We start from the raw sequence: 11,662 nt of genomic DNA, 5'->3' as shown, positions 1-11,662 counted from the left end.
CTTGGCTTTAATAATAATATTGACAAGACTTTGACACCTTTTGGAACTTCATTTGCAAACCAAAAGGCTGCTTTATTTTAATCTATTCTCCATGTTTCCACTTCCAGCGTTTATTTTTATTTTTTATTTATTTTTATTTTTTATGTTGACTGCTGCTATTTTGTGACATGATGCCTTTGAAAAGCATTAAACTAATATTAAAGATGGTGAAAACATCTCACTATTCTTTTACTGCTATTTTGTGACATGATGCCGTTGAAAAGCATTAAACTAATATTAAAGATGGTGAAAACATCTCACTATTATTTTCCCTTATAAGCTTGATCATTGGGACAAAGAAGAGGATGTGGAATAAGGAAACCCTCCACGGTACCTAACCCAGCATATAAAGGACCATGGAAGCCCAAGGTATGGCAATTAAGCTTAATTGCTACATAAAAAGTTTGAAACTTTATTCTTCTTTGCAGTTTCTGATAAAATTGCTCTTTTTGAATTTGACAGCAATTTAAGAACCCCAATTATAAAGGGAAATGGAAGACTCATTGGATTGATAATCCAGGTATTTTGAAGCATACACATTTATTTTTATTCATCAGTTTCAGCCTGAAGAAACTGCAATTGAAGTAGTTTCCATTTATCACATCCAGATTATGTATTTGATTAATGTTTTACTTGTTTTCAACATATATTCAGGATGGTATCATTCTTGGAGTAGATACAAGAACTATTGAAGGACCAATAATCACTGAAAAGAATGTGAAAAGATTCATTATGTGGCACCAAACATATATTGTTGTGGAACAGGAACTGCTGCCGATACAGGGGCAATGACAGGTATTTGTTAGATCTGAGTTTAAGGTGATGATGTTGCACTCTTTATCATCTTTTTTTAAGAATGGCTAATGCACTATTTTGGTGTTTGCTTTCTTTCAACATGGTCAGTTCACAACTGCAACTGTATTCCACCATATTGGTCAAGAATCAAGGTTGTCACAACACTCACCCTCATGAAGCATCACCTTTTCAAGTAAAGTTTCATTTGTTGCAAACCAAGAAATGAAAGTTGCATTTGATGAGTTGATGTTACAGGATGTCGTCTGCATACTGTGAGTCTATTTTCAAGAATTAAATTGGAAAATATCATGTGTTTTTTTTGGCTTACATATTTGGTGGTGTGTCATTGCCTGATCTTGTAGAAACTAGAATTGTTTTCATGATTTTATTAGGCTAAATGATTACTTTGGCTTGTTTATCATGTTTTGCAGGAGAAAGAATAACCAGATGTATCAAGTCATGTCAGAAGTTTTGTAGAAACAATATTGTTGTTGCTTTCCTTTTATGTATATATATATATTATAAATTTGTCGGGTTTGGTTTATTGAAGATCTTTGCTTATTTGTTTTTGGATTGGTGTAAGTTTCTTTCAAGAGTTGTAGCACATTGTTTAAAGTGTACCTACTCGAAGATATGCTTGATATTGCAACACAACTCATGCAAATAATAATAATAATAATAATAATAATAATAATAATAATAATAATAAAATTTGATAAAATAGTGATCAATCTTCTTCAATGTTTACTCGGCTTCTATGATTATCTGTAAGAGAGGCTACAAAAACTTCATGTGCATCTCCCATCTAACATTCATCAGTTGCAAAGTCTACGTTCTTTTGAACTCGACGGTTGTTCACAACCAATAAACATTGGAAAGGTGGAGGAGGATGATGGTACACATGAATCCATGCTGCCTGTTGTTCATGTAGGCAAATATGAAATTGGTTACTCCTCAAGCACGAATCGGGCATCGCTAGTTTTAAGTAGTAGAGTATTCTTTGAGAATACTCTACTACCCAAACTTCTGTCTTCAATTGATTTGTTGCCTCTAAGACTGAAATTTCTTCACGAATGCTAATTATTTTCGCAATTTGGTTGAGTTAGATTTAATTGGGAGTGATATTGTTATCTTTCCTCCAAGCGTCAGATTTGATGGGTTGAGACACCTTAATTTGTTTCAACAATTGCAAGCAACTTCAAGAAATTCTACCACTTCCATTGAGTATAGAAAGGTTGAAGCTTGTGGATGCACATCATTGGAAAGTTTTTCACAACTATCTAAAATATTTTTTAAAGACAATGGAACGGATTCAAGTGGCCCAAAGATTGACTTGTATGGATGCTATAGACTACTTGTGAATATGAGGACTCCTTCATGGGAAGAGGTATGTATGTCTCTTTTCCTCTCTTTCTTTTCAACGTGTTTGTGTGTGACCTTTGTAATTTATAACTTGTATTGCTCAATTTTCTTTTTATATATATTCGTGTCACAGAGAGATCATTGGGCATACCGATCATGTAAAGGAATGAGTATGGGCATTATATTTCCAAGCTGGTTTACCTATCGCAAGGAGGCCCATGATAGTGAATGGCGTGAAATAGATATTAATGAGCCACAACATTGGGACGACATAAAAAATATTGTTTTCTGTGTTGTTATTGGATTTGAATTTGGGATCAACCCAGAAATGGAGGAGACTAAAATTTGTGTTAGAATACATGATGGATGGAATTGGAATGTCTTACGTACTCCACATATATTTGAATGTGATGCATGGTCCGTGGTCTTTAGAAGTGTTGGGGTCCATTTCTTAAAGAAGCATGAAGAGAAGGAAAGAGATCATACTGATGTTGGTGTGCTCCCTGAAGATGTTAGTGCCCATTTTGATGCATTCAATAAAGAAATTGAAAGTTGGGTAGATTTAATGGATGATCATGATATTGCACGAGGCGTCGTGATGAATATGATTGCAACCTGAAGCCCCAATTGGTACACTCAACAAAAGAGGCATTCCTCGGCATCAGAACAACATAATTAGAGAATGACGATGAGAACAAGGACCAATCCCAGTCGATATTGGAGTCTAGTCCACCGCTGGCTAGGCTTTGGCCCATCGATCTTATCCGGGTCCGCCTCAAGAGTATAGCAGCCTATTTTCTGTAATGTTTTCTTCGATACTTGCACCATTACCTGCGATTTCGATTCGAATATGGAGGTCGATCGTACGACTTCCCACGGCTGTACCAAGGTCTGTCTCGGTTTTCTCTCTCCCTCATTGCGTTTTCTCACCAATTCATACTGGGATTTGACCTTGTTTTTCAATGTTACAAAGCTTCTCGAACATCTCTAGGCAGTGCCATCTCGCTCTCGAATACGACCAACCGCTGCTCCAAGATTGGGTAGGGTAGTCTGTCTCGGTTATGTTCTTTGGAATCATAATTGAGATGATGATGCATTTATTGAGATTTTGTGGGGTTTTCTTATTTTTTATAAATTGGAGGAGTTCAATTCGCTGTCCATGCTACAAACAATTGTTCATGTGGAATTTCATAGCTGTAAGTGTGTATGAAGAATTTGGAGATATGAAGATGTCACTGCAACTCGCATTGAAGGAATCTCTTTTAAGGTTTTTTTTTGTTTGGATGAAATTCCGTGTGCCACTCTTTTCAAATTAATGGGTCTGCTTGTGCACACAGAAAGAAGAATTTCATGCCTTTTATTATTTCTGATAGAAAGCATGCATAATCGTTTTCTATTTTACTTTTTAGTAACAAATATTTGTTTTCTCATGCTATCTATTAGATATATTACTTTTTAGGACTTAAAAGCTTAATTTGGGCTGCTTAGTAACAAAGGAGCTTGATTTTCTACAGCATTTATCTGCGTTTCAAGTTGGCAAGAATTGATATCATTGGCAGATTTGAGAAGAAAGGGTTTCACTTGAAAGGTAATATCTTTTTGCCCTTGATTGGGTTCAACCCATTCCTAGTTGAAATTGGGAAGTAACTTTATCTAATTCATTAATTGCTTGGCATTGTTTGTTCTCTCTCTTGTAGCCGTTGATCTTAGTTATTATTACGATCTATAAGTATTTTGTGGATAAATTAGTTATATAATTCACATCTCTTATTAAATAAATGGCATGGACATGGTAGATGTTTTGGCTTGAAAATACCACTCGATGCTCTTAAAAGGTCTAGAAATAAAAAGAAGCAGGAGCATCTATTTTATTGCAATCAACAAGAACAATGCACTTACAAGTTAGTTCTTGGATTTATTTGCTTGAAAGAGACATCAATTTTCAGACAGATAACACTAGCATCAATTTTCAGTGCACCACATAGACAGATAACACTATATAGGAATCTTTCTCAGTATACTATCTAGGTGTATGGTTCTTATATGGGTTATTTGGTTGTAAATGATGACACTGTTTTATTGTGATTAGGAGTATGTGACAGTGCATGATGGAGCCATAGTCAAGGCAAGGTGGGAGGTTGAGTTACCACAACAGCAGCAGCAACAACAGGTGGGGTTCAATGCCACTACTTTGCAGACTGAGATAAAAAAAGAAGAAAAAAGTTTGGGGAAAAGTGCTAATTTCAGAATTGCTTTTGGTCTTATTTTGGGTCATATGCTAGGTATGCTATGGTAAAGTTGTTTGATTGACTAGGGGTGATGTAACCCAGCAGAAAAGAAAAAAGTAGGAAAAAGGTTAGGGACACGGAGAAGAAACTTTGACAAACAAACAAAAAAAAAAATAGTTTGGGCATTTTTGTATGTTTCCTAAAAAGAAAGGCTTATATCCTGTAAACTGACATTCTTGACTCTATGTAAACTCCATGGTTAACTTAAAAAATCCCCCATAATAGGGCCCAAAGTCTCCAATCAACTCACTTTCAAAACAACATCACACCCTCCCAAAGATAATAAGTAAAAAGATGGAGCAATCTGGTTGTAACCTTGTTACAGAATACTTCGCTGTGAATCAGGTCACCATTAGCTATCTTTGCCACTGCCTCTTGTAGAAACTAGAATTGTTTTTGTAATTTTGTTAGCCTAAATGATTACTTTGGCTTGTTTATCATGTTTTGCAGGAGAAAGAATAACCAATGTATTAAGTCATGTAAGAAGTTTTGTAGAAACAATATTGTGGTTGCTTTCCTTTTATGTATACATATATATATATTTTATAAGTAATAATTTTATTGAAGAAATAGGCATAAGCCCAAGTACACACGAGGTATACAAAGGATAAACCTACAACTTCCAGAAAAAAAAAAAAAAAAAAAAAAAAAAAAAACAACCCAGAAAACTAAAACAGGTTCAGAAAATTATCCACATTACATAAGCTTTAGCCCAAAAAGCCAAAGTACTCATGAAAAAATCCCTAAGATCTTCCAAAGAACGTTCTTTATCTTCGAAGCATCTCCTATTTCTTTCGATCCATAAGCACCACATGAGACAAGGAGGAATCATCTTCCAAACACTCGCCGCCTTTTTACAGCCCTTCAAACCCTTCCACCCTACCAATAAATCCAGCAAATCTTTAGGCATTACCCAATGTAAACCTGTCCAGCTCAGAACCTCATCCCACAAGAATCTAGTCACTTCGCAGTGAAGGAGAAGATGATTTACTGATTCTCCATCCCTTTTGCACATGACACACCAGTCAGTAATAAACAATCCTCTCCTTCTAAGATTGTCAGTTGTCAAGACTTTGCCCAAAGAAGCCACCCAACAGAGAAAAGCGACCTTGGGAGGAACTTTCACTTTCCAAATACTTTTCCAAGGGAAAACACAACTACTATGACTTGACATAACTCTATAATAGGATGAAACTGAAAACTTAGCATTTCCAGCAGATGTCCATGCCATGCTATCCTCCCTTTCAAGCGCCAACTTTAAGTTGTAAAGTTTAACCAGCAATGCCTGAACTCCATCCACTTCCCAATCATTAACATCCCTTTCGAAAATAATATTCGATTCAACCTTATTATTGCTGCTGCAGTAAGAATCATAAACAGCAGCAATAATATATATATATATATATATATATTATAAATTTGTTGGGTTTGGTTTATGATTGTTTATAATGTGTTTGAACTAAAATGACATTTTAGTAGGACATTTATTTTTACCATTTGCACAGAAATGATATGACCAAGACAATGGTGTCCAACATATCTTATATGTGTTCAACTGTACGTCCAAAATATTAGATTTGCAACAAAAGTTCTTGGAGACATGATTCAATAATTGAGAGACATGGGAAAGAAATTGTTATGGTTCCCTGAAGCCCCTGTTAGCTGGGAGAGCAACCTTCCCCATTGAATGTAGGAGTAAATGCTTGATCATATCATTGCTTGATGGAAATACGGTTTGTTTCACATCTCCCTCAGCTTTCCAAGTACATGGTTGGTATATTTTTTTATCACAGCACATTGACCAGGCATTAGCTTTAATGTTGTTGCTCTTATTATTATTATATTTTATATTGTTTGGTTTTTCTATGCATGAACGTTTATGAATAAGGATAATATTTTTGTTTATTCCTAGACCTTACGTTTTTTATGAGCTTGGTTTTAGGTTTTTACTTTGTAACCTTCTAGCTCGTTCTTGTAAAATGTATTCTTCTGTCATAAATGAGGATATATTAATAAAATTCAGTTATCTGGTAGCGCTCTTTCTTGTATGCCAATCTGCTAACAAAAAACAGAGTATCTAAGCACATGTAGAGCATTTCAAAAAATTTTATTCTAGCAACAGCACCTATTTATAATAAAGGTTTATTGCAGCTTAATAGCCCAATGTGTAAGATGGGATGTCATGCATACATGTCTAAAGAAATAATATCGGATATCCGTGAAAGAAATTTTTAAGACTTCTATCACAGTTGACGTGCACAGTTCTGTGTGAAAAGCAAAACAAACGTATCATCCATATTTTTGTATATCCGATCATTAATTCAAAACACACCTAAACTGATCAAAAGCCACCCTGAAAAATTTGGATTAATTGCAAAATCAGTATCTCAATTTTCATTTTTAACAAATCGAAATCACAATTTTATCTCTCCAGCATTAATCTCTGTATTTAAAAAAAAGAGTAATTACTTTTCCAGTTTGGAGAAGTTAGATCTAAGTTGGGAGTGATGTTGTTAGCCTTCCTCCAAGCATCGAAAGATTTGCTAGGTTGCGGCATCTTTGTTTGAATGAATAATTGCAAGCAACTTGAAGAAATTTTGCATCTTCCATTGAGTATAGGAGAGGTAGAAGCTCATGGATGCACATCATTGGAAAGTTTTCAGAACTATTAAAACTATTTTTGGAAAACAATGCATGGGATATATGGATTGACTTGTTTGGATGCCATAAACTGCTTGTGAATGTAGAGACTCCTTCATGGGATGAGGCATATTATGTCTCTTTTTCTCTCCCCTTTTATATGTGTTTGTGACTGACCTTGGTTTATAGCTAATTAATCGTATTGCTGAAAATTTGTTATATTCGTTTAATAGGGTTGACATTATATGAAAGAATGTTGTAGAGAAAGAACTAGAATTATATTTCCAGGAAATAGGATTCCAAGCTGGTTGAGTCATCGCAAGGCGGCCAACATGTGAAATAGATATTAATGAGCCCCTCCTCCTGTATTTGTTTGCGATAGAAGAAATTTTTTTCTGTGTTGTTATTGGATCTAGAGTTGAGGTCAACCGAGAAGCTATGGCCAAAGAGAGAAAAGAACACGTAAAGGTGAAAAACCAGCTTCAACAAGTCCTACAAGACCTCCAGGTTGGTTTAGATAGACAATCATCATTGTGAAACCAAATTGAAGAATATGATGAGATGGTAACGGGTGTTAGAAAGGCATTCATTATAGCACTCAGATCAGGTGCAGCCATGGGCTTGCTCCTTACTGCAAGTGGTCTTTTTTTTTTTTTCTTTACATTGCCATTAAAATTTTTAGGCCTTGCCATGGTGATGTTTGGGAACGCTTTTTTAAACCAACACTGAAGAGGCTGCTCATTATCTCTCCATTGTTCTCATGACCATGGAAATTCTGATTGATAGCTGGATTACCCTACCATCATTCTTCATAATTTACAATTTTGATGTTCAAAGAGTTGTAAGGAATTAGGAACTCTTCTGGTGTGTGGGTGTTGGTCGTTGGGCTGGACTTATTGTTGGATTGGTAACTGAGTGCTACTCTAGCAGTGCATAAAGATGTTGTTGACTCCTACCAGGCGGGAGTTGCTATTAAGACCATTTTTGGCCTTGCACTGGGTTACAAATCTGTCAATATTCCTATCTTTTCAATTGCTGTTAGCACCTACATTAGTTTCAGTTTTGCTACTATGCATGGTATTGCTATGGCTGACTTTGGAATGCTGAGTAGCATAGCTACTGGATTGACCATTGATGTATATGGTCCAATTAGTGATAATGTTCGAGAAATTGCTTTGGAGATCGAGGTATCAATTGTCATGTCCAGGGAGCTAGTGTACACATCTGACATGCTTCATATATTAGAAAAGATTGATGGCATCTCTTTTGAGACAATGTTATTGTGGTGGAGCATGAAGGAGAGGCATAATTGCTTTTCAAAATTCAAGATTTATTTTGATATGCTGCCATCGATGAATATGTTATGGTCAGCTCAAGAAAATTGAAGACAAGAAACTTGTCTCAGCTACAAAGGCAGTATTGGAGCATAACGATGCCTTGTGGGCAAGGTGCTTTAAGGGGGGAGAATGTGAGGAACCTAACTGGTTGAGTTGGGGTAGGGGATGAAGTGAAGCTGTTACAATGGTCTGTTGAAGGATTGAAGTGAAGAAGAAGTTGAATCTCATTATGGTGCCGTTTGGTGCTTGGAGAGTGACAACGTCGTTTGAAGGAATAAATGGGACGCTGAGTTTTAAGGGTCGTTTGGTATTAAGGAAACAGAGGATCTTCCCATTGATAGCCAATCTTGCCAGCGAGCTGCCTCCCATGCAACGTGATTTGTATGTGCGTGAGAGGAGATGAGATGAGAATTTTGTGAATAGTAGTAATATAGTTTGTGAATAGTAGTGAGAAAGTCTAAGTTTGTATGTGCGTGACTTTGTTTATAACTTGTATTGCTAAGAATTTGTTTATATTCGAATAACAAAGACATTCTAAGGAACGACATTGGGCATACTGATTTAGAGCAATACGGGGCATTATATTTCCAGGAAAGAAGATTCCAAGCTGATTCAGCTTTTGCGAGGAGGCCCATGCATTCAACATATAATATTTGATTGGACGGACTCAGACCGTGTATTATGGATGGGATGCTTTGGTGCCTTACAATGAAGGGTATACTTCAAGCTAGTCCCTAGCTATTAGATGAAAAAAGTATATTGTTTTTATGTTTTGTGTGGAAGTTTGGAATAGTATGAAAAAATTATGTGATGATTTATGGCAGATCTTGGTGTAGCCCATGCCCAATAAATCTTGAACATTTGTCGACTTTTACTACTTAATCAGTTCTATGAGGAAACAAGAATCTCTTTTAATGTTGTTGCTCTTATTATTATTATTTTTTATATTGTTTGGGTTTTCTCTGCATGAACTTTTATGAATAAGGATAATATTTTTGTTTATTCCTAGGCCTTAGGTTTTTTATGCGCTTGGTTTTAGGATTTTACTTTGTAACCTTCAAGCTTTCTTGTAAAAGGTATTCATATGTCATAAATGAGGATGTATTAATAAAATTCAGTTATCTGTTAGCGCTCTTTCTTGTATGCCAATCTGCTAACAAAAAACAAAGTATCTAAGCACATGTAGAGCATTTCAAAAATTTTATTCGAGCAATATCTATTAAGCAAGATATCATTAGATTTTCCTTCCAAGTTCTTTTACCATTGTTGGCATCACAAATTAGAGAAAAAAAATATTAATTAAAAAAATACGTTCAATTATAATTTATAATAAAGGTTTATTGCAGCTTTATAGCCCAATGTGTAAGATAGGATGTCATGCATACATGTCTAAAGAAATAATATCGGATATCCATGAAAGAAATTTTTAAGACTTCTATCACAGTTGACGTGCAGAGTTCTGTGTGAAAAGAAAAACAAACGTATCATCCATATGTAATTAAAAAAAGTGTAATTACTTTTCCAGTTTGCATTAGTTAGATCTAAGTGAGAGTGATGTTGTTAGCCTTCCTCCAAGCATCGAAAGATTTGTTGGGTTGCGGCATCTTTGTTTGAATGAATAATTGCAAGCAACTTGAAGAAATTTTGCATCTTCCATTGAGTATAGGAGAGGTAGAAGCTCATAGATGCACATCATTGGAAAGTTTTCAGAACTATTAAAAATATTTTTTGAAAACAATGAATGGGATATATGGATTGACTTGTTCGGATGCCATAAACTGCTTGTGAATGTAGAGACTCCTTCATGGCATGATGCATATTATGTCTCTTTTTCTCTCCTTTTATAAGTGTTTGTGACTGACCTTGGTTTATAGCTAATTAATTGTATTTCTGAAAATTTGTTGTATTCGTATAATAGGGTTGACATTATATGAAAGAATGTTGTAGAGAAAGAACTAGAATTATATTTCCAGGAAATGGCTTTAGCAGACAGTCATCATTGGGAAACCAAATTGCAGAATATTATGAGGTGGTAAAGGGTGTTAGAAAGGCATTCATTATAGCACTCAGATCAGATGCAGCCATGGGCTTGCTCCTTGCTGCAAGTGGTCTGTTTTTTTCTTTACATTGCCATTAAATTTTTTAGGCCTTGCTATGGTGATGTTTGGGAACGCTTTTTTAAACCAACACTGAAGAGGCAGCTCATTATCTCCATTGTTCTCATGACCATGGAAATTCTGATTGATTGCTGGATTACCCTACCATCATCCTTCATAATTTACAATTTTGATGTTCAAAGAGTTGTAAGAGCATTCACATTGGCTTCATCAAAGCCATCTTCAAATTTTGAAAGTACAAGTTTTCCATAATTCAAAAATCTTCCTATCCATAATCCCACATTGGATTAGCCATTGGATTCATCAAAATAATAATATAATATTATTTTTTTAATAATTTTTTTTTCATATTTTGCAATTAAACCTACTATATGTAAATTAATAATTTAATTTGATATTTAAATTATTGATTTCCATTTAATTTGAAGGCAGTATATATTGTGCCTTTTATTAACTTATATGGATATATTTATATTTATTTATATTGAAGGCAATATCACAAATAATTATATGGAGCTAAATCTCGTATATAGCTGCAACATCTTCTTAAAAGCAAGACAAATTCAGCAGGTGGCATCAATACACATCTCTACAAATTCAGCTCCATAAAAGCTACACATCTCTACAAACTATACTATTAAGTTAAAAAATACAGCTGCAACATCTGGAGCTAATAAAACCTACACAAATTCAGCTTCTTAAGTTAAAAAATACAGCCTCAAAACAGAAAAATCCAGCCACATAACAGCTGCAACATCTTCTTAAAAGCAAGACAAATTCAGCTGCTTAAAAGCTACACATCTCTACAAATTCAGCTTCTTAAAAGCTACACATCTCTACAAACTATACTATTAAGTTAAAAAATACAGCTGCAACATCTGGAGCTAATAAAACCTTTTTTTTTTTTGATAGGTTGGAGCTAATAAAACCTACACAAATTCAGCTTCTTAAGTTAAAAAATACAGCCTCAAAACAGAAAAATCCAACCACATAACAGCATACAAAATCAGCCTTACTAAATGACATCCATAAACAACTTGCATTATCATTTTAATGTCCACTTTACAGATCCAAAAGACAAGTT

At 34.8% G+C, this 11,662-nt stretch overlaps 1 long non-coding RNA gene across 1 annotated transcript; it reads left to right on the top strand.

Moving 5' to 3' along the window:
* The first annotated feature begins 4,048 nt into the window (after positions 1-4,048).
* Positions 4,049-6,302, top strand: LOC122299142. Its single transcript, XR_006239603.1, has 2 exons — positions 4,049-4,366; positions 5,990-6,302. It is a non-coding gene; the product is annotated as an uncharacterized LOC122299142 (long non-coding RNA).
* The last annotated feature ends 5,360 nt before the right edge of the window (positions 6,303-11,662 follow it).

This window comes from Carya illinoinensis, chromosome 16, assembly GCF_018687715.1.
Source record: "Carya illinoinensis cultivar Pawnee chromosome 16, C.illinoinensisPawnee_v1, whole genome shotgun sequence".
Lineage (NCBI taxonomy): Eukaryota > Viridiplantae > Streptophyta > Magnoliopsida > Fagales > Juglandaceae > Carya > Carya illinoinensis.
This window is presented reverse-complemented; position numbering and strand designations above follow the sequence as displayed.